A 24,151-nucleotide genomic window follows, 5' to 3' on the forward strand; every position below is an offset into this window, starting at 1 on the left:
TCAGAAAAAAAGCAAAGAAAAAAAAGAAAGACTCAGTATGTTTAACACAAGGAGGTTAAATTGCACCATGGCTATTACCACAGCTCAGGACTGACGCCAGAAGATTTGCAACGTCAATTAAAAATCAAGCAACTTATTACAATTTCAGAGAAGAAACATGGGGTCTGGCAGGTAGAATTAGATAGGTACATCTCTTTTTAGGTATCTCCAGGAGGACATTATCAGTTTTCTAGATTAACATTTGAGATTAAATGTGTCAGTGAAATACTGTAGAAAGAGAGTTATGAGGCACTTGGTGATACTTCCAGAGAAGATATAATTGCTGATTATATGATTATTGCTTCAACTGATGGAGCATAGCACGACAGTACCCCAAGAGCAGCAATGCTGAAATCAAGAGTGGAAAATAATTAATATTACAGAGATAGAGTAGAAAGAAATAGAGATAAAATACTTGCTGGACCCTGTATTACTTCAAAGTGACTAAAAACCCAGAAGCTATTATGATATACTGATGAATTCCAGTAAGAAAAATGAGAGGTCTTTACAGAGAAAGTATATGTGATATATAACACACATCTTAATAATTTAGGAAATACTGAAGTATATTTTTCAGTCATACAGTTCAATTTTTGCCACATTAAGGTCTCTTCCATAAGTCTTCACAACAGAAAATACTATATTCTTTCATAGTGTTTCTATCATAATTTACCTTTTGAGTAATTTACAATTTTTAAGGTACCTAGATACAGACAAGCACTAAGTCTTTGTTCCAACATCTAAAAAAGACCAATTCCTCATGGATTTTTCTTGTTCTCCACTGCCTTATTCAACACTTTCTAATGTCTTGTATGAAATAGAATAGAACCATCACTCATCCCACAGGCCCACACAAAATGTGAGACTGACCTTACTGAAGCAGATTGTTCCAGAAAAATGCAGAAGGCACTTAACTTCAAATTTGAATTTGAGTCTGAGTGAAAAACACCTTCAGGAAATGCCTATTTCTCTCTATAAGAAGAACCTAGGGTAATTACCTTAGATGACAGCTGGGTATTTAGCAGAGATAAATCACACAAAAAGATGTGAAGATTTCCCTTTCCAGTATATACATACAACAGGGATGAAGCCAGTATATTATGGGGTTCTCTTTCACTATAGAGAAATTCCAAGATGTCTCAACATTGTATTGCCGTTCTTTTCCTACATAAACTCTTCCTTAATTCTGTTTTCCTCTAGGCATGACTCTGAAATTATATACATTTTCTGCATTGTATTAATACGGTTTTTCTATTAATCTGTGACAAAAGCATGAAATTTAAAATTTTCCCCATGACAAACACATGAAAACTTATCAGCCTAGCCTATGGTCTGTACAGTGAACTACTTATAAGCTATCACTTTTAAAAGCAAAGGAAGCTGAAATAAATGAATAAACATGCAGAACTTTTCTCTCTATGGTAGTTTTATTAATAATTTTTGTGGAATATAAATTTTACATAATTCACTAAACATTCTCAAGCTGCAACCACAGCCTTTGTCATGCTACTGAATATTATTAGTAATCAAGTTGGCAATAAGCAGGCAACTAATTCTGAATGAAACTTCAAGAATAACAGGAAAATATCCTCTTTGATAATTGTAAGTAGCATATACTTAAGATGGGATTCTTTTGCAGCCTCCAGACAGTCTTCAGTTGTCATAGGAACTCACAACTGTGACTACCAGTTCTTGCTGCAATTTTTCATACTGTTAGTATCTTCTATTGCTCAGGTCACTGCAAGTACTGAAAAGAGACAAAAGCTCCAAAATTGCATCATTGGCAACCAAGTATTTCAGGATCTGGACTTTTGAACAAGGACATCTTTTCAGAGGATTATTCAAGCACATCTTCTAGCTTTTTTCCCCTTTTCTAGGAGGGGTGAGTTTTTTGGGCTTTTGTTTCTTTTTTTTTTTTTTTTTTTTTTTTTTTTGTGCAGTCACCATCCACATGTTGATCATCTTAGATCTGTTTTTCAACCTTTTCATCAGCCTTTCTCTTTCACTGTTCTTTCAGCAGTCTTAGTCAACCTTGTATTATCTTCTCACCTGATGGAATGAAGGAGATTGTAAAAAACATTATTTAGAAGTCTGAGGGATGCAGAAAAACCAAGTGCATGTTCTTATACCTAGGATGTGGCTGTATTAAGCTCTCCACATTGTGACCATAAAAGTAATAGAGGGTAATCAATCTGGTATTGGACAGCTAAAATTAAGACATATCTCTTGCAATTAGGACTCTCACCTTTGTTGCCTATGTCACATTCCGTGTCTGTCCCCAAGGCTCTGCAGCAATGAACATCAAAGTGCCTTAATATCTTCTAAAAACCCAGCTTTTTGTCTATATTCTGTCATTGTATTCAAAAATGTTCCAAATTATTGTATTTTTCCTATATGCATAATTTGCATGAGTAATACTCAGTTGAGACATTTGATTTGAAGTTCTGCTTTAATCTAATTTTCTGGCTGGGTTGAGGTCAATTTCTAGTCCAGGGCCCAAGATTGTCCTAGCAGCTTAGGCAATGACTGAAAAAGAACCTTCAGAGCATTTATCATGTTTTCCTAGACTTCAGAATTTAATATACAATAAAGACAGAATAGGAAACTCAGATTTCAAAGGGAAAATGTCTAGAATTTTAAATAGCTTTTAAACATTTCTACATTATTAATTTTTTCCTTTCAGAAATAGGATATAAAAATTGCCTTCTAAAAAGCACTAGAACACTCCTCATTCATCTTGAATAATGCATATATACATGCATAAATCAAATATGCTTTAGATAAAGTGTCTAAAATGTATTACAAACAAAAGCCAGATAGATTGATTGATAGATGGGTGCTGTCTTTAAGGATAAAAAATAGCATAGCTTTTTATAAATATATCACAATGCTATACAATATATTCATCCAAGATTAAAAAATTACCAAGATAATTATTCTTTGGGCACTCCTATGATGACATGCACTAAGAAAAATGTATAAAGTTATACAGAACCATATCATCAGCTAATATCACTCATCACTGCTTCATATTTCAGAGGAGATTCTCTGATTCTGCCCAGCAGGCAAATTTTCATTAAAAGGAATTGTTTGATTGCAATCCTAGACACACTTCACTTCCTGTATTGTCCACTTTCTGAGAGACTCTGTCCTCACCATCTTCATATTTTGATGTATTCCTGTACTTTGTGAATTTCAAGGGGAAAAACCAAACTGTTTTTCTAAGTTTTGAATGCAAAGATCTTCAAGAATAAGTCCTGTTGCAAAGGACCATAGTTAGGCAATAGTGGGGTATTACTTTTTTTCCTAGCCATAAACTGGCGGAGAAGAAGGGAGAAGGAAATGTTGCAGCAAATTTAGTACCTGTTGAGCTCTCATTCTTTGCACCTCTCATGTATACACACACAGAGCTGCTGCCCAGTCTCTCCACCTAACTGCAACACTGCTCAGCAACCAGGGTTATTTCATATTTCCTCTACCCCTCTCTAGCAGCACTGCACCACAAGTCTATACTAAAATTATGCAACCTCTGGTGGGAACACTTCCCTAGCTAAGGGGCAAACTTGATAAAAGAATAAAGATTAATCTCCCTCCAATGAATATGACCTTGTATTCAACCCTAGGTTTTATTTTAAGCAAAAAATCTTTATGGATTAAGGTAATTCTGAGTAGTGTCTTATAATTTCTTCCATCTTAAATCAAAGTCTAGGATAAATGTTATTTTGGTACACAGAGTTTCTAACAAGACATACAAATATAGAACACATCAAAAAAACATATTATTTTACATAAATTCAATATGCCCATAGCTTGCCAAAGGCCTTTTTAGAAATGCTCAGACTCACAGACTAGAAGTTAACAAATTCAGATAAGAAAGTAAAATAAAGCACAAGAACCCAAACTAAAGATACTGCCTGAAATTTATGGTGCTGAAGCCAAGAAAGCTGCTGGAGAGTTGATGTTTCTAGACCTGCTAGGTAGTAAGTGAATTAAATGAATTTATAAATCCTGTCAAAGTATGAAAGATTTTACATAAAGTACCGAAACATTCAAAACTCATGTTTCTAAAGAAAGAGAAAATTCTTGATGTGAAATTTATCCCAAGAAGAAAAATGTAACTCTGCAATGTCATTCAAGATGCCTTCCACTTCAGCCTGGAAAAGGGCATTTAAGGAGATCCCCAGTCCCTCTGAGGAGGATGGAAAGGAGATACAGACAGGCTATTCACAGCTGGGTATGTCAGGAGGTTGAGAGGCAATGACCAAAAATTCAAAAGGGAGATTCTGACATAAGGACAAAATTATGACCATGATTAAAGAGTAAAGCAAGTTTCCCAGATCATTTTATAGCCTCTGCTCTTGGAGATTTTCAAGACCTGACTAGATAAAGCCCTGAACAACTTCGATTCTATTCTTTTATGACCCTGCTGTGAGGAAGGGTTTGGATGAAAGACCTCACGCGGTATGTTCCAACCTGAATTACTCTATAATATTATGATTTTGTTGAGGTCAAAATGTCATTATAGCAGAAAACTTTTCAAAATTCACTCATTTTTTTATGGACTCACTCCATCTACAGTGAAGAAAAAACATTGTAAAAAAAGAATAGTTGAACTGAGAAAGATGTTGGATAATTTGTATCTATACAACATAAATTTTAACACATATTTATGTAGATCTCTGTATATATATACACACACATAAATCTTTTCTCATGAAAGATTGTTTTCCCTCTTTTCACTCATTTTCCCTATTCATTTCACATAACCAAGATCTTGAATATTGTGTTCATTTCCAAAAGTTATAATCACATGTAAGGATAAGAATTTATGGTAAGTCTTACTGTATAAGCCAAGTACTTTAATTCATTTGGGCTTTACTGTTAACTGCCTATTTTTTTTTAAATAAAATGTGCACAGCGTATATAATGATGCTTGAGTAGAAGGATGAAAAGGAATAAAACATGGACATTATATTTGAAATAATTTTGATGTCTAAAGTGAATAAAAATATTATGAGTCAAGAGCTGCATGGGATTAGAGGGAGATTGGTTGGTAAAAAAATGCAAAGAGACACTAGTTAAACTAAGCAATATTTGCAATTTGCCTCTAGCTTAAAATAATGGATTAAAATAAAACTGCAAATTGAAAAGAAATATGGAAAGAAATATGGAAGAAAGAGAAAGAAGGGAAACATTGATGATGTGAGTGATGTGAGCTGTTAAATGTTAAGAAGCAAGATAATAGTCATGCCAGGACTTGAATCTCCTAGTACTGCAGTCACCAGCTTACTATGGTTTCATAAGAACAGATCAAAGCACATAAACTTTCAGCAGTGATGAGGAGTCTGCCTGCATAATGAAGAACGTAAAATCACATTCCATAATCTTTCTTAAGACAACCTGTTTATCTACAGGGTAGCACATTTGGCCAAAATTAATTGGAGTGCTCAATTTCCCTGGAAAGTAGATGTCTTTCACCAGCTTCCACAAACAATTGAGAGTGAACGATCAAAGTGAATATTTTGTAAATATCTCACCAGATTAAGTGTATTTGTATGCTAGTAGGCAGACTTCAGTAAAGAGTTTAAATAAAAAGGCAATCTACAGAATTCTGTATAGACACATGAAAAATTTTAAGATCCAAATCCTTCATGATCAAACATATTTTTCACTTAAAATATAGTCCTCATCCTAGCTATGATAACGTGCATCTTAGTGGAAGGCTTGGCTGTTAAAGGAACACAAATTATACTGTTGGTTGGACTAATAGGAAACCTGCACCACAGTTTTTTTAATTGGGCCATATGCCATTTGGTTTTACCTTATGAATACACACAGAAAGCAGTAGAAGTTCTAAGTAGTGCATTTGAATTGCAGCTAACTGAATGAATTCACAGCATATTTCAGAATTATTTTTGAAAATGTCTTAAAGGAATCAGGATATCAGAATCAAAATCATAAAAAGATTCAGGTTAGAAGAGACCTTCAAAGACCATCCAGTTCAACCCTTTGTGACGGACAGGGACATCTTTTACTAAACCAGATTACTCTGAGCTCCATTCTACCTGGTCTTTTACACTCTCAGGGATGGGGCATCCACAGCTTCTCTGGGCAACCTGTTCCTGGGCCTCACCACTCATTGTAAATAAACTGTTGGCCCTTGTCCTGCCTCTACATGCCTTGCTAAAAAGTCTCCATCTTTCTAATAAGCCTTCTCTATGTACTGAAAGCATGCAATATGTCTCCCCAGAGCCTTTCCTTCTCTAGGCTGAACAACCCAAACTCAGCCTTCATTGGGGAAGAGCAGTTCTGGCCCTTGTGGCCCATGTCTCCACCTGCTCTAACAGGCCCAGGTGTTTCTTGTGTTTGTGGACCTCAGATGTGGATGCAATACTCCAGTTGGGATCTCACAAGGCCAGAGTAGAGGGGGCAGAGGGGAAGAATTCCCTCCCCTCACTCTGCTGCCCACATTGCTTTGGATGCAGCCCAAGATATATTTGGCTTTCTGGGCTGCAAGTTGACATTAAAATATCATGTCCAGCCTCTCATCCACCAGCACCCCCAAGTCCTTCTGGGAAGGGCTGCTCTGGATCTGCTCATTCTCCAGCCTGGATTGATACCAGAAGTTGTCCAGACCCAGGTGCAGAGCCCTGCACCTGCTCTCATGGGCCCAACTCTCAAGCCTGACAAGGTCCCTCCAGATGGTATCCCATCCCTCAAGCAAATCAAACACACAACTCAGCTTGGTGTCATCTTCAAACTTGCTGAGAGTGCATTCATCCCTCTGTCCATGTCACTGATGAACCTCTTAAGTAGTATTAGTCCCAGTACAGACCCTTGAGGGGCTCCACTAATTAAGGATTTCTTTTGGGACTTTGAGACATGAAATTTATCCAGAGAAAACATAAATATATTTTAAATCCTACTTGCTTTTCCTAATTGATTTTTAGTTAATCTATTTTACCACTAAGGGAGATTTACAATTTTGAAATTTTCTTTATTTTAAAAATTCTGTTGAAACCTGAATTGTCATGTCTTGAAAAGCTTGCTTTACCTGTAAGCAAGATATATCAATACTGTCAAGTTCTCCACTGCACAGCTTGATAAGATATTTAATAATGAGAGCAAGCAGCTTGAAAAAACTCAAAAAATATAAACAGGAAGGTATACTAGCTTTCATTTGAAAAGAACTAAACCTGAGTGTCTTTCAGATTCTTATGAATACAAACTGCTCATGAAAGAGCTCTCTGTGACCAAGAAAAGGAGCATCAAGTACTAAAAGTAGTAAGTGGAAAAAGATAGATAAATTGAGAATCAGAAATGGACAAAGATTTTGACAAAAGACTAGAGAGAGAGGAAACATTCAGTGGAATATACAGCCTAAAATGGAAGAGAAAAAAAGACATAGCTCAGTTCATTCTTGATGCACTGGTGCTGTGCTGGAAAAATCATGAGTTACCATGCCACTGGTATCAGCAGTTATCAAACTGCAAAACAAAGTAACTCTGGACAAACCTGAGATGGAAAAAAAAAAAAAAAATTAAAAACAGAGTGAAAAGAACATACCAAAGGTGAAGCAGGTATGAACACTGAAGGGAGAAATAATGAACAGAAGTCCCAACTTCTGTGCCCTCTGCCCAGTGCTGCAGTGAGGGCAGGAGGGTCCCAGGGAAGAGTAAATACTCTGTACTGGGAGAAATACTGAAGATTGGAGTGCACTGAAGTGTTCTCAAAAGCAGATAGTAAAAAAAGAACAATAGAAAGTGTTCATAAATACTGCTGGCAGACAAATACAATCCAGGTGTCATATTTGCTCTTTAAGAGTAAATGTAATAGTTAATATGCTGTATATTATTGATTTGCTTAGTTACTAAATAAACTGAATTGCATAAGCTTTTTCCACACCAAGAGAGTGAAATTTTCATAGTAACGTCAAACAGGAGAGTCCTTATCTTCTTCTTTGTGGACATCTATACCTTTGCTCACTAATTCACGACACCTTTGAAGTAAATGAAAAAACAATTTAATGCAATCACCTTTCTTGTTTTAGAATACTGTATTGTACATGGTGATGTGCCCTGGAAACAATATTTGACAAATTCTTTACCTTGTGTTTTTTTTCCCATGGATGTGGCATATTCATTGCACAAACAGTAACTGCATTTTGTTGATATTTAAAATAACTTTTACCAGTAGCCACTCTTTTGAACATGTAATGAGATATTTATATGTAACACCATCTCATTAAAGGAATTACGTGGAAAGCGATTAGAAGAGTGAAGATCCAAGTAAAATATTGTGACTTATATAAAACCTAATTTTCCTTTAACAGGGAGAAATAAAGTATGCAGATTTAATATTAGTAGGACTGATATCCAAATTCCTTAGTATATGTTCCTATTTCATTCAATTTAAAGTAGTAGGCTATCTAAAATATCTTAACTGTCTCAGTTTCTGGAGCTTATCTATCAGTTGAAAGACAAGAAATTCACGTGACTTAATGACTTAATTACTTAACTGTAAAGAAGTTCATCAAGGTTCCAGGGCACCAAAGAGCAGTCTTATGCTTAAATTTAAGCACCTGCTTAAATTGTCCCTCTACATGACAAGTGACCTAAAAGTGGTGATGCTATTTTAATACCTTGTGAGGACACTAAGGAAGACTTTGTTATAGAACATAACCTTGCAGGAAGTTATTTATATACAACCTAATTTTATTCAAAGTACTTTGAAGGACAGACAAAAAACGCTGAATTACAAAACAGCAGACTTTTATAAACTATGAAACATTGTAACAGAGGTGTTCAGGGACTTTGGTCATTCTCATAGAACTTCTTTGCAACTTTTCTAATTCAACCATACCTTTCTTAAAATGGTGGTTAGGTGTGTATTCTAACTGCAGATGCAAAGTGTATTTCCTGGGATTTTTTTTTTTTTTTTTTTTTTTTTTTTTTTTTTTTTTTTTTTTTTTTTTTACTGGAAACTGGAATTGGGCTGTAGTCTCTGCTCAGAATATAGAAAGATTTTGATCTGATGAGGATGGTATGATTTATATATCAATGCCCTGGCTAACCTAGGAACATTTTCCCTATGCTCCATCTAGGTGGAGAAATGTCAAACTTAGGCTCCCCTTTTCTGTTCAAGAAGAGTAAGAATTTTTTAAGCCTGAAGTCTATAAGCCCAACTATAAAATATGGCCCCAAATTTTAAGGGAATGTGAATTTGCTTGATGATTTTAATTAAGACTTACTTCAATTTTTGTTGAAAATAAAATTTTGCAACAAGGTATTTCAAGATTAACTTCTTTATTGGGAAAGTAATAATGCTTGCCTTCTTTCCCCATCAAGGAACAAGTGCAGCACTGCTAATAAACGATCCTCTTCCTCATGAGTTTCAGACATGCTACGTACATTGGAATAATAACAGCTGCCCAACAGATGATTTGCTTTAAGATTCTATTTTCTCTTATATCTTGTGCCTCATATTAAAAGTTTAAAATTTCTTCACATTTAAATGGTTTTTCATTATTTTAGTTAATCTACATTTCATATAAACTAGTCTGAAACTCATGCTCCAAATGAGGGAGGAAAATATCCCCCATAAACTTTTAGCCTACAGACATATAATTATTTTGTGTTTTTAAAGAAAACAGTTCTTAGAAGTCTTTCTATATCCATCTTGTTAATCTCCTATTTTCTGTGCATGCAATGGAAGTCAATAGAATTCTTTATGATATTTTCATTTGTGTCTGCTCTACTTTTTTCTGCAAATACAGGAATGATAAAATGGAAGTAGTATAATGGCTTAGTATCATTGCTGCTCTCAATCTTCCCTGATAAACAGCTTTCCAGACACTTTTTTTATGTCATGAGAAGCATTAAAGTAAGTCAACATTTCTATAATATATAGCCAGTCTGAATAATAGTATACAATATATACAAAGCAAGAGGAAAGTGTTCAGCCCATTTCAATCTCTGTCCTCAAAGTCATATACATTGTTCATTAATTAGATTATTCACCTTAATAATATTTATATTTCATATTACTTGAGTGTTCAGTGTCTTTAAATGAAGAATTATCTTCTCTGAAGCACAGCCAAAAATGTAGCTATAATTCCTCATTTATGTTTTTGTCTTCTAATAGCTATGAATGCCAATTCAAGTGCCATTATCTGTTTAGTCATAGTCAAGGACAGAAGAATATGAGCTCTTAAAATCAACGTACAATCTGTTTATCCTATTCAATAAGATATAATAACAGAGAGCTGGTTAGACTTAAAATCTTAGCACGGTAAAATAAATAACTGATTACCAAAGCATTATTTTACTTAGATATAGAATATATACACATCTGAAGTCTTTAATTTAAAAGAAACGGTGTTCTTGGACAGTGCCTCACTGGGACTTTTCAGATAAGAACAACTAAATTTGGCCTTGAAACACAGTTAAAAAAAACCCAGTGACCATATTTTTTAGCATGTGAACATCCACAGCAAAGTGCCACCTACATGATGTTCAAAAGAAACCCAGGGCCACTGCCTTTAAATTGAAGGCCACTAGCTAATCAACCCACATTCACACAATGTGTAATTGAGTTTCCAACATTCAGACATAGGTCCTTACAGAAATGTTTTACTTACAGAGGTGTCATCAATAATGAAATCTAGACACAGGATTAAAGCCTCCAAATTAGCAGTGCCATTTAGGACTTTTAACCTACTATTTTTACAACCTCTCTCCAGGATCTCTCCTTGCCTTCTGTAATCAGCACCAGAACTATTCATTGCTCCCTGCTAAGCTTTTATCTCCATGAAGTGAAGGTGACAATGAAACACTCTCCTGCAAGATCCTCCTGGCAGCACTCCCACGTTGCCTGCTGGACTGTTTTGATCCCATTCCATATGTCCACAATTTAAGCAGCACTACAGCTGCCTAGCTCTGAATTATGTTGCATCCCACTGCCAGGCACAATCCAGAGGTTCCTGAGTTCCAAACTAATCTTCTGAGCCTATTTCAATTTTCACATTAAAGAGCATGCTGCCTAGAACTTGATGATTACAGGTTTTTGAGGACAGGATCAAGCAGAGGAAGATGCTAGCAGGGAGTCAAGAGTAATAACATTATTCTGAAGGCATAGCCAGTTTTTTCTTCTGCTTTGAATTAATTCAGTCACAGCAGCACCGATGTAAATACAGCCTTGCAGCTCCATATTGCTGCAGATACATTTGAATAAATTTCTTATGTGTTGTTGCACCATGGAAGGCAAATTTTTGAGAGAGCTGGTTTTATCATCAGCTAATTGTGGCTCTGGATTATTAAGTGCAGGGACTGAAGAGTTAGGAATATCTTGATAATATATGTATAGGTACATATATGATAATTGGCTTGAGCAATAAAGCTATAAATTATTCTGCCTGCCAATTAAAAATTATGAACACTGAAGAATCAATTTATTTTTAAGGGCAACTCAATAACCTATGCAGACACTAACTGCTTTTTTTTCCCCTGAAATCTGTCAAATGCTCTTAGCTCACATTACACCACCATTTTAGTAAAATTAGTGATGTTTAATACCATAAATGATAGTTCTTTGACAGTGAAATGATCTGTCATGTCATAATTCTAGCTAGCAAAGTTCCATATTCATTTACAAGTCAATTTCCTAATCAGAGAGAAAAATACAACAGAGAAATCACAGCTGCCCCTCAAAAATTTTAATAGAAAGACATTTGATAAATAATTAGGGTACACATTAAAACGTTATATTTCATCTGGCAACAATTGACATGTATATGTATCAATGTTCTAAAATCTAGTAGAGTAAAGATTCTCCGCTGCCTTCACTGGTATGGGCTGAAATATTTTCCACGCCCTTTCTTTTTAGTCAGAGAAGGAGAAAAGCACAGGAAGAATCGTGCACAGAAAAATTACTGGGGCAAATTATTGTATCACAATTAAGGACCTGATTCTCGCTTTCTTCCTAATCTATTCTCTTTACTTCATCCATCACTAGTACCAGCACAATACATATGAATATGACTCTGGTGGACTAAGAATATGATTAACAATACTTTTGAAGAGCATGAATGGTGGGAGACTGGTGTATTTTATTTGGGAATCTTTTACATTACATGTATCTGTATCAATCCATGTATCTACATAGAGCTAGAATATGGACAGTATAGCTATGGAAAATAACCAACGTGTCAAAAGTGTCTCAAAGAGTGGGGACAAATATCTGAAGAATAGTTAAAAAAAGGTGTCTAGGTCTGAGATATGTAGCTGCAATGTGATTCTGTTGAGATCCAGATACTGTTACTACTTTAATTAATACCTCCGTATTGAAGCTATCATCCAGAAGCAGACCGGGCAGTCTGATGGGTTTTGATGTAAAGCATCATTTTAGCTATAAGATACAAGAGATTAAAAAGTCAAAATCATAGAACAGAAAAAAAAGACCTTTTTTTCAGTATCTTTGGTTACTGTTGCTTTGCCACGTTCCCTGCATTCAAGTTCTATTTAACAAAGTTACAAATATGTGAAACTTGAAAGCTTATTTGGCCTAATACTTTATTCCTTGCACTTTAACAGCATCTATACATTCTGTCTATGTTTGCACATGGTGTCAATTACTGTCACAAAAGGGCTGTTTATAGAGATTATTTCAAAACCAATTAATAAAAACAAATTAGATATTGAGAATGAATTTAAGGGAAAAAGGGAAAGATGTGAGTTTATGAGAGCTGAAGCTTTAAAATAATAAATGTCAGTAAGGTCAAAATATTAAGAAAAAGATGATGTTAGAAGTACAGAGCAAGCAAATAATGGTAATTAATACTTTTATATATGAACCCACCGCAACTTGAAAACCAAAATTTATATTCTAAAACTCCCTGACTATCCATGCATCTATTCATCTACATTCATGGTGAATTAAATATACTAAATTGTGTTAAGAAGTTTGATTATTCTACTTCTAATATTTCACTTTCTTTATGTAATCTTGTTTGTTGCTCTACTTAAACTTTAGCAATCCTGTGTGTCCAGTTTTTAGGTCAAAGGAGTTTGTACTTTTCCTAAAAATATGAAGATTTTTTTCTTAGAGTACATATTATGGGAAGGAGAAAGAAGATATCAAGGGTTCAGTGACTCTTCAGTTTTCTAGCATTGTGGACCAGATATAGGTGAGTCTTAAAAATCTGTTCACAATAGCTTTGCAGATGCCTGATAAAATGGAAGGTATGTGTCCTATTTTAATTTGAAAGGCAGACTAACTCAAAGAAGAAAGTTGCAAGTTTTGTCTGGTCAGATGAACAGTTACTATAGATATTTTTCAAACTTATTTTTTAAACTTCTGTTTACAAGAGACATGAAAAACTTTTTTTCAATAGAAAGTAATGTAATCTGTTGCCTTGTCTTCTCAGTGAGAAGGTAGATTGGATGGACATCATCTCTCCTGCAAGTTGTCAGCCACATGCCATGTGGAACACTTTCAATTTATGGAGTACCTATGGCTTGAAAGCACTGCTGAAAATGGCAAAGCAAATGCCCTACCTAAGCAATATAAATGGATGCATACGAGTAAAACTTTATGCAAAAATTCTACACAGTTTGCACTAGAATGAAGCTGCATGTTGCCTATTTTTATTACTTGCTCCTTAGGTTCCTTCAGGGAAATTTCTTGCCATTTGTTGTCATGGAAATGGCAAATGGACCCCTATTAAAAGTCAAAAGACATAGCAATGCCTTGGCATAACTCTGGAATGGTTCTAGGGGGTGGGGGAGAAGCAGTGTAGATTTTGGCAGTTTCTTACCTGAGGGTGGCTCAGTTTTTGCCCAGCTTGGAGGGTGGACGACTGTAATGTTTTGTGCTGGACTTCTCATACCCAGGAAGTTCAGTACTGCTGTACAGTTTCAGAACTATTGAATGTCACATTTAGAATTTAAAGACTAATTTATGGAATTTTGCAAATCCGTCTCACAAATTTCTGAAACCATGGTACAGCATTTGCTAAAATTATTTCAGACAGAAAATACCTCCTGTACAACCTAAAGTTGAACATCCTCCTTTAAAAATGTTACAAGATCATCCCTTCTTTTATCATTTTGGTATCCAACCCTCTCACCTTTGGACTTGCAAGATGCTATAAGCTTTCACCTATACAGAAGAGAAGATATCTTTCCAAGAATGCAACTTGTAGGAATGCTCAGCCTCTTCTACAGCCTGCCCTTTCACTGCAAGAAAAGTGCCCTTTTTTTCCCTCACAGAATCTCACTTTTTTCTATCTCTACAAGAGAATATCTATAGAACTTGAGTGTGAAGCTAGAGACCTCATAATGTAGTTCAGCTTATGGAGCAGTGGTTCTCACCTTTCATGGAAACCTAGCAAAGAATTTCAAGGCTCCATGGTAAACTTAGGAGACTAAAGACTAAAGTCAATGAATTTTAAAGAAATTTAGGCTCTTGGGAACAAATGTATATGTATTTTAGACAAAAAAATATGAAGTTTTAATACAAATATACCAGATGAACTTTCCAATCTGGGCGCTCTATATATGCATGCATAGTTAGACATACAGTTATATGTATACATAAAAGCCTGCTAATATACAATTTATATTTAACACAGTATATGAAAGCACATAATAAATATTCTATTGTTACTAAATTTTGATTATGTGATTAGACAATAATAATGTTTGCTTTTTACAATTCCTAATAGAAAAGCAAGTAGATAATCCTGCCTCATTAATGTTGTAAAAACTTTGTGAAATTGGTTTCCAATGCATTTAAAAAATGTTATTTAGCTTCCTAAATTACCAGGGAGTTTCTGAATTTTTTAAAGCAAAGACAGAAATAAAATATAAATTACTAAATATGGACAGAGAACTGAGATCACTGTATTATCTTTGTTTCCCATTAGCCTTTCAACACAGAGCTTGTAACAAAACTATTTCTAATGTTGTCATGTTCCCTCCCATGCTGGTGAAGCTATAAAAAGAATAACTACAGCATGGTTCCTGTAATGCATTTTTATTTGGAAATTAGTGAGGCTGCTGAAGAGAAGCTTCTCATATGCAGGGCAGGAAGCAATAGAAGGAAGATATTACTTACCTAAGACTGAAAATCCCCAAACCTCTAGTTTGTTGCTCCAGCCTCATCCTTTCAGTAGAAACATTTCTTCTCTGTTCAATCCTTTCTTCTTTTCCTCCTCAGAGACTAAAGGATGGGGAGAAAGGCATAAAGATTCCTAAAATAATTTTGTAGACACGAGTTAGAAGGATATAAAAGAAGCCTTTTTCCTCTTTTTACTGTTCCTTTTGTACACTGATCAAATACTAATCAAATACTAATGGTTTAATGCCAAAATTGCATGAGTAATATACAGCCAGTACAAGTACAGATTGCACCATAGAACGGCTCTTCCAGTCATAGGAATTGCATGCCTGCCCTCAGCCCTCGGAATAGTTGCTGTTCATTGTAATTCTGTGAAATTTTAGCAGGTAGTAGCCATCATGACAAGAATAAATCTGGCAGAGATGCTCTTCCACAAGATTTTCTGACTTCCTTTGATGTGGCCTTGTATTGTAAACGCAGGTGAACTCAATGGGAAGAAATGACGATGTCTGACTCAATTCAGAAGGCTGACTTATTTATTATAACTATGGCAAAATACATTAATATTCTATATAAAAAGGAAGATACTAAAACACATACTACTTTCTCTAACTCTAACACAACTCGTGACCCTCTCTCTCGAGTCCTTACACGGGTGGATTGGATTGGCCATCAGGCTCAAACAATCCTCACCAGAATCCAATCAAGCACTCACTCCAGGTAAACAATTCTCCAAACACATTCCACATAGGAAAACAAGGAGCAGAAATAGAAATTGTTTCCTCTTTCACTTCTCTCTGTGCACCTCTATGAAAAATCCCGAGAGTGAGAGAAATGTGCTTTCCACAGCCTTGCTAATGTTACTGAGACTTACGTCAGCCAAAGTGGCAATACTCTGAAAGCATTAAATCAACATATGATTGAGTCTGCAGAATCTGGTCCTCCCTAATGAATTTTTCAAATGGAACCAAACTATGTCATCATCTCCAGATCACCACAAGTGTAAGATTAGAAAGGGCAACCCTGAATTTCTGGAAATGTATTTCTTTTGTCACAATTAATCTGTGAATATCAGAAGGTACTTGTGTTATTTTCCTAAAAACCTCATCTGTGGCAATCTGCACCAATCAGTTTTGAGTGAGGCCAATGCAGTTGCCCAAGTTGTCTACTTCCAGAACATTCAAAGTGAAAATCACAAATCTATGCCTGGCTGAAGGAGGTTGTGTAGAGACTCCCAGGCACAGTGAGACTGAGATAAGCAGACTGAAGCATTGAGAAGAAAGGACATTTGGCTGATGTTACTGCAGGATATTTCAGACTTTATATGAAACCAAGGTACAAGGTGCTTATGTTGTGTGTGCAAAGACACATGCTCAGGGAAGGGTCTTACCCTTGTCCTTCAGCTTCCTCTATGTTTCAGGTTCTCCTCTCCACAGCTCTGCCAGAAGGATCCTCATCAGTGTGAGTGCTGAACCAAGCACATCTTCAGCCTGCAGAGAGCAGCTTTTACTGGGAACAGTGTGGGAGCAAAGGGTGAGAAGATTAGAATTCCCTCAGAGCACCAGGCTTCTGTGGAAATCCCAGCAGCCTCTTCCCAGGACTTCCTTAGCTGCAGAAGGACTGCCATCAAATCTTCCCGTTATTTTGACTCCACGTTAGGATGAAACTATACTGCAGATGTGCCTATTTCAGTCCTTTGTTGGGAAACTAGAGTAACTATCGTGGCTATCAGAGGTGTAATGTCAGGTGAGATGAATACCATCATTAACAATACTGAGAGACTGAAGATAACAAATTGTGGAGAGAGAATGGCTTTTGCTACAAACAGAAGCAGTGTCAGAAGCATTTTATTTTGCAAACACTGATGGCAAATGAAAAACTTGAGTGATTTATGTTTGGCAGCCTGTTCCTTACTTCAGGTCTTACTTCACAGATCCCTTCCTGTAAACTCAAGGAAGCTTTTAATTGTACCCAGTGTGATTAAAAGTCTTCCAGTGAATCTTGATATTCTCTCATATCTGTTTTCAAGTGTTAATTCTACATAAATGTTTTTTTGCAGACCTGTGGAACTCTGCAACTCCCTATTATGAAACTGATCAAACATGGGAAACTTCCCTAAAGTTATTAGAACAGTGCTCTATGTTTTGCAGAATTCCCTTATAATTCGTGTATCCAAGGTCCGGACCTCTGAGCAACAGATTTTTTTCATCTTTTCTCACCTTTCTTGTATCAAAAAGCTCATCTAAAACACTGTCATAATACAGTTTCACCTTAACTTCCTATTTAAGTAATTATAACTTTTAGAATTATAATTCTATGAACTTCCTTCCACCAAAAATGAATTATGAAGTCCAGGTATTCTATTTGAAAAATATCAGTATGTTACTTAATTTTCCAACATATTTACTGTGATTCTTTAGTCTTGTTACTTAATGTAGAGGAAAACCTTAGAGTCAAAAAAGAAAAGAAGGAAAAGACCAACATTATCTCAGTTTTATTAACATGTTAATAACAACAAAGAATAGAGGTTGTTGTGGCAATATGACATCTTTTAAATATAAGTTATATTTTATATGTATACGTGTGTGTTTATGTTTTAAAAGCACTATTTGTCCACTAATCTCTCTTGTCTGAGACACTGTATGTGCACACAATATCCAAACTAGACAATATTGATGCTCTGGGGAGTACGTCTTGCACACAGTGAGAAAACACACCAAATTCAGAAACAAAAATGTTGCTAAAAGTCTCTCCTAAAAGTCTACAGAAAATCCTGGTCCTCTCACAGATCCAGAAACTCCATCTTGAAAGCTATTGCTTTAGATTGGTCAACTGCTTTTCTGAAAGCCTAAGACAGGGAAAACTACTGTTGGAAAAGTATATGCACAACCTGCACAATTCACTGATTTTAGCACCAAGATTCAGAAGTCAGAAATCAAACACTGATAGGGACAGACAGCAAACTTGCAGCTATACTACTGGTGTGGAGAGAAATGTGTTTGAAATACAGAGTCTAGAATTAATGTTGATACCTGTTATCTGCTTAATTTTCAGCTTACTGATGATTTTTATGACTTTATTTGTTCTTGCAACCCTTTAAATAGTTGAAAAGCTAGATGTGCCTTTGTGTAGTATCACTCCATTCCCACTTCTCTGAGAAACAAGTGGTGCTCTCCCTAAATCCTAACTAATTTTTTAACTTTATGAAATATTTGCAGAATATTTTTTTATAATGAGTTTAAAGGTTATTAAAGCACAAAGGATGGGTCTATGGGCCACAGTAAAAGCTTTGAAATACTCAGGTCCCTGGACCAACAGCTTTTACATGAGATAATGCTGTAGTGAGACAAGTAGAGCAGGTCTTGGAGAAGACTGGTAAAGTTCTTCTGACTGCTGAAGGCATTGAGCATCCCACAAGAGTCTGTACCAACTGGAGGACTGCATTTTGGCCAGTAGCCTCAGTCTCCCTGGAACTGTGAGACACAAAGTGTAATCAAGTATAATCCGCAAGGCTGCTTTTAATAGTAACAGTATGAATCCACAGTGACTTGTTATTTTCATAGTTACATAGGAAAAAATGCTGTTCTATCAAAAAAAAAAAAAAAAAAAAAAAAAAAAAAAAAAAAATTCTAGATGTACTTTTCACCCTAACTGATACACACAGAAAAGTGTTTCTCTGCTTGTTTATTTTCAGTAGGGTTCTAATATATTATACTAGTACAATAGCTTTCTTTATGTTTCTGTTTAAATTTCTTGAATATCTCATTCCAAAATTCAGCATCCCCTCTACTTTATGACACATTACATTAGAAAAATTGCATCTCTGGTCTTGTGTTTCTCTAAAATTTAAATAAGTACCCTAATCCCCACATTTCAGATTTATTCATAATTCATATTAAAAACCACATTGCCTCCCCCTAAAAACAGTGTGTTGAAATAATAGCCTGGGGGAATCTAAAGAAAGAAGCATAAAAAATCAAAAATGGTTTTTGTATTGCTCATGCTTGTACTAGTAGGAATGAACTCAAGAGGCATATGTATCCATCTTGTTTATTAAAGTAAATCACTTCATTATACAACCTGCATTTTTTCTCCTATGTTTTGGAAGGGTTGCCTCTATGCTTTGTTATCCTCCAGGGTGGAAGTATTAATACTAAGCTAGCCTTCTTGTTGCTGTATGTAGGAACAACTTCAGTTATATAATGAAGTTATATATATATATATATTAGTTTTATATATATTCATATAATGAATATGAATATATATATGAGTTATATGATGAGAATTTCACTGGTAATTAATTTCATCTATTGATGACATATTATGTAAATAATTCATGGTAGTGTGAAATTCTAGAGTAATTTTTAAAGGTTTAAAGATTGAACTATGAAGCAAAGGAACCAGAAAACTGGCAGTAAGACAGAAGACTAGGCAAAAGAAAAATAGGAAAGGAAATATGGAAAAATAATTACAGAATCACAGAATATGCTGAATTGGAAGGAATCCCCAAGAGTCATCAAGCCCAACTCTCAGCTGTACACAGGACCATCCCAAAGAGTCCCACCATGAGAGCATTGTTCAAGCACTTTTTGAGCTCCATCACGCTTGATGCTGTGACCACTTCCCTGGGGAGCTGTTCCAGTGCCCAACCACCCTCTGGGTGAAAAACCTTTTCCTGATATACAAACTAAACCTCCCCTGACACAAGTTCTGACCGTTCCCTTGGGTCCTGTCACTGGGCACCACAGAAAATAGATCAGCATCCGCCCCTTCTCTTCCCCTTACAAGGAGCTGTGATTACATAGGGGTCTCTTCTCCAGGCTGAACAGACCAGTGACCTCAGCTGCTCCTCCTCACATGGCTTCCCCTCCAGGCCCTTCACCATCTCACCATCTTTGTTGCCCTCCTTTGGAGTTCATCTAAAAGCTTTATATATTACTTCTATTGTGGCACCCAAACCTGGCCCCCAGCACTCGAGGTGAGGCTGCCCCAGTGCAAGGCAGAGTGGGACAATCCCCTCCCTTGCCCGCTGGCCATGCTGGGCCGGATGCCCTCAGGACAGGGCTGGCCCTCCTGGCTGACAGGGCACTGCTGACTCATGTTCAACTTGCCATCAACCAGGACCTCCATGTCTTTTTCCATGGCATTTCCCAGCATCTCATTCCCAGTGTCTGGGTACCCAGGGTTGCCCAGGGAAGGGAAGGGAAGGGAAGGGAAGGGAAGGGAAGGGAAGGGAAGGGAAGGGAAGGGAAGGGAAGGGAAGGGAAGGGAAGGGAAGGGAAGGGAAGGGAAGGGAAGGGAAGGGAAGGGAAGGGAAGGGAAGGGAAGGGAAGGGAAGGGAAGGGAAGGGAAGGGAAGGGAAGGGAAGGGAAGGGAAGGGAAGGATGGAGACTATCTAAAAATGGGTGACAGTGATTTCTTGTTAAATTTCTTAAGTTTGAAAATACACTACAGAACAAAGTCTACTAGGAAGGTTGTTTTAATATTTTGTGCGCTTTCAGGAATGAAAGATCAAATAAGTTCTATGGACAAAGTCTCATCTTGAAACTGGTTTGCAACAAAGCCCATTGCCAGGACAATAATTGTATAAAATACTAGTTCATTGTTTACATGAATTTACACTTGGGCAATCATAGCACATGTTGAACAGACCTGATCTTCCTGAATAGCATATGAATCTTTATATTTCTGTTTCAGCTAGGACATGTATTTCAGAAAGACGTCTAATCTTTATTTGAATACTTATCAAGGTAACTTATTCAGTAAGCAGCAAGGTAACTTACTCAGTTGGTTAGTAATGATTCACTGTAAAAATGCTTCTTTAATTTCTTGTCTCAATTGACCTATGCTCTGTGTTCAGGCTCTAAGTCTCTAATGCCTTTGAAAGATTAAACTTCCCTCCAGTGTTGGAACTATCTGCATTTATAGATAATGATCAGGTTCACTTCTTAACCTTCATTTCGTTAAGCTAAAGGGACTGAACTGGGTACGTATCTCACTGAAATAGTCTTTTTTCCAGAGAACTTTTATCATTCTTGTAGCTCTTTTTAAAGCCATTTCCAATATATCAATGGTGCTTTAAAATGAGTTCATAAAACAGAATATAGTAGAGGTCTCACTAATATCACAGAGAATCAAGAATAGCTCTGTACTTCCATTTTTTTAATGCTCTATTTATCTAAAAATGACTTTTTTTTTTCCCCCTCTTTCCTTGGTATTGCTTCACACTGCAGACCCAGAAAATGTAGAGCCTTATATTGAATTGTACCTTCTGGGGGATGATTTGAGTCAAAATCCATGCTGGATATAACAACATTTCACCATTGTGCTATACTTCAAAATCTTCAGCAATCAATCTAAGTACAAAACACTTTAAAATAGGAACCTGTTTTACCGATAGCCTGCACAAATACAAGTAATATTTACCATATTACTACACCAATAATTTTTAAAATTATAAATACATTTAATTCAAAACTTGTGTAGGATATTGAGGGAATATATTTCAAAAATATAACTGAAATCCCAGAAAAATCAGAGAGAATAATATTTCACTTTTTCATTATGAAAGTATTTTCTGAGTTCTTTGAATGTTATCCAGACACAGCAGTTACACAGTGGTATTGAACACTCTGTTAACTGAACCATAGGTGACTTAGTGAATCAGATTCATATCACAACAATGTTTCATTAAAATATTATTAATGGCCAATTCTGTCAAAAACCTAGAGGCAGTCTCATAGTCCCAGTTCCGTGAAATTTAAGAATTTTTCTTCTTTGTTTTCTTTCTTCCTGTACAGTGTACACTTCTGCTGTAGGATTTCAGTCATCAGCCAAAACATTTCTTTATTTCACAGAAAATTATTTACATCTCCGTGTTGCACTACTAGTGCTATCTCAACATTTGCCCTTAGAAAATTACTTTAGCTTACATTTTTTTTTCATTTGATGTTTTGCTGGTGAATTCACTGAGTGCTCTGTGGTCAATACAATCCCATTAATCAGGTTGCCAAGCTGGAGCACCACCTGCCCTATTGCTTTGTGCCAAGAAAAGCTCTGGACAGAGCTGAGGGAGAACCTCTCTTTTTTACGGGCAAAACAGTGACCACCTTCACAAGGCCAGGGCTAAGGAGCTGACACCCCAATAAACAGCACCGTGCAGGAACACCAATCCAGTCCTAAGTGGGCGAGTTCACCTGTTAGAGTCAATGCAGGCATTGCACATGCAAGTCGGGAAGTCTGGAAGTTGCAATTTGCCACACTGCTGCAGTGACACTGCCTCTGAACTCTCAACTTGAAGCTGGAGCAGGCAGGTCTATCATGCACTTCACTGTAGGCATATCCCTATGAATTGTTTTATTTTTTTGACCAAGGTAAGATTCATGCTGAGGCAGGAGCTGGAAGTTTCTAACTTTGGTGTCTGAATTAACTACAATGGAAGAGGCAGGAAAGAAGAATCAAACGGAAATGTACTGCAATGTCATGATCGGATTCTAGAATTTATTTTAAATGTGGTCTTTCTTATGTATTTATAGTATCTTTTTCCTCAGCTTTAGTCAATATTACTACCCTATGGTGAAAAAACATTTATAAAAGTATGTTTGTTCTTCCATCACTGACAACCTCCATTTGTGTCTGGGCACAATTCATTAAAGTTCTCATTTTTCTGTTGATAGCCCTGGTTCCAGGGAAAAATAGTATTCTTTTCATATAAATTAATGCTTTATTTGGTTATTTTACTTCTCTCTTATTTTTTAGTTGCTTTAACAAGGGATCATTTACAGACTTTTCCCTAATCTTTTGTGAAGAGAGATTAATTTGGTTGTGTTCAGAAGCAAAGACATAAGTAGACTATACCTCTGGATAGAGAAACATAAGCAACACAAAGGCAATTTTTTGTCAGACTATCTAAAAGTCACTGAATATAGGGCAACAAAAAGGTATTCTGTTTCAGATTCTTAACAATGTGAGATAAATATAAGCTTTAATTTATGTAACCATCAAGAGCACTAAAAATGTTAATTCATGTTTTGTTTTCTTAATATTCAGCAAATTATAAGACATGGAGGGAATGTCAACCAGAATGACAAGTAGCCCAGAGTGTTCTAATTCTTTTTTTGCTGCTGACTGGGTTGGTATATAGGCTCCCAGCGACAAGGTAGGTAATTGTCATACAGTTCCACAGCCTCTTCAGCCACGGTTTGACAGCATCTGCCCTTCACATCATATGTTTGCATACTTTTTTGTCACTTTCAAGGACAAAGCAGCACTACAGACTGTTGCAATGCATGTTTATCACAGGCATTCCACCTCCCTGTGGAAGAATCTTAAGGCAAATATTGACATGAAATCCAGAAAAATCATCGTGTCTTACAGATAAACAGGACAGTGATTTTATGCAAGTATCATTTGTGATTCCAGATTTTAACTTGTCCATTCCCTACTTCAATTATGCTGAGAACAGAAGTCCTATAGAGAAAACAGGAATGGGGCTTTAAGATGCAGAAAATTATTGAAATAACACTGCAGAACTATGGGCTAAAATATTATATTCTTAGTGTGTCACACTGTCAGCTAGCATTACTGGTGAAATATTTACCTTTCACAATAGTTGCAATGAAGGAACCAATCTGTAATTGTACTAATTTTGTAGGAAGATGTTCAAAATATGGCAATTTATTGTGGGTTATTTCTTATTCCTACCCTCAGGATTTATTTTGTCAAAGGCACATAAGGCTGTGGGTGAGCTAAGTATTTTTAGCTTTCATATAACTCTAAATATATCAGAGACTTCCTGAGGGAATGACTGGATTTTGATGACAAATCATTTCTTTGGTCTACATGGCAACAGTACAAAAGGTGTTGAGGCTTGTCCAGGTCACAGGTGTTGCAGAATTTGCCTAATTAAAAGTCCATTTGCTAGAATTTCTGAAGGAAGAACACGTTCTACTGCACCAGCTTGACTTGTGTCTAAACAGTATCATGAAATATCTTT

At 36.1% G+C, this 24,151-nt stretch overlaps 1 long non-coding RNA gene across 1 annotated transcript; it reads right to left on the bottom strand.

Annotated features, from left to right (window-relative positions):
- Positions 1–1,969: 1,969 nt before the first annotated feature.
- On the bottom strand, positions 1,970–16,641 carry LOC116183488 (uncharacterized). Its single transcript, XR_013339612.1, has 4 exons — positions 16,547–16,641; positions 15,154–15,258; positions 12,373–12,444; positions 1,970–2,088 (listed from the first exon to the last, which is right to left on the bottom strand). It is a non-coding gene; the product is annotated as an uncharacterized LOC116183488 (long non-coding RNA).
- Positions 16,642–24,151: the final 7,510 nt, after the last annotated feature.

The sequence above is a fragment of the Lonchura striata genome, chromosome 3 (genome assembly GCF_046129695.1).
Source record: "Lonchura striata isolate bLonStr1 chromosome 3, bLonStr1.mat, whole genome shotgun sequence".
Lineage (NCBI taxonomy): Eukaryota > Metazoa > Chordata > Aves > Passeriformes > Estrildidae > Lonchura > Lonchura striata.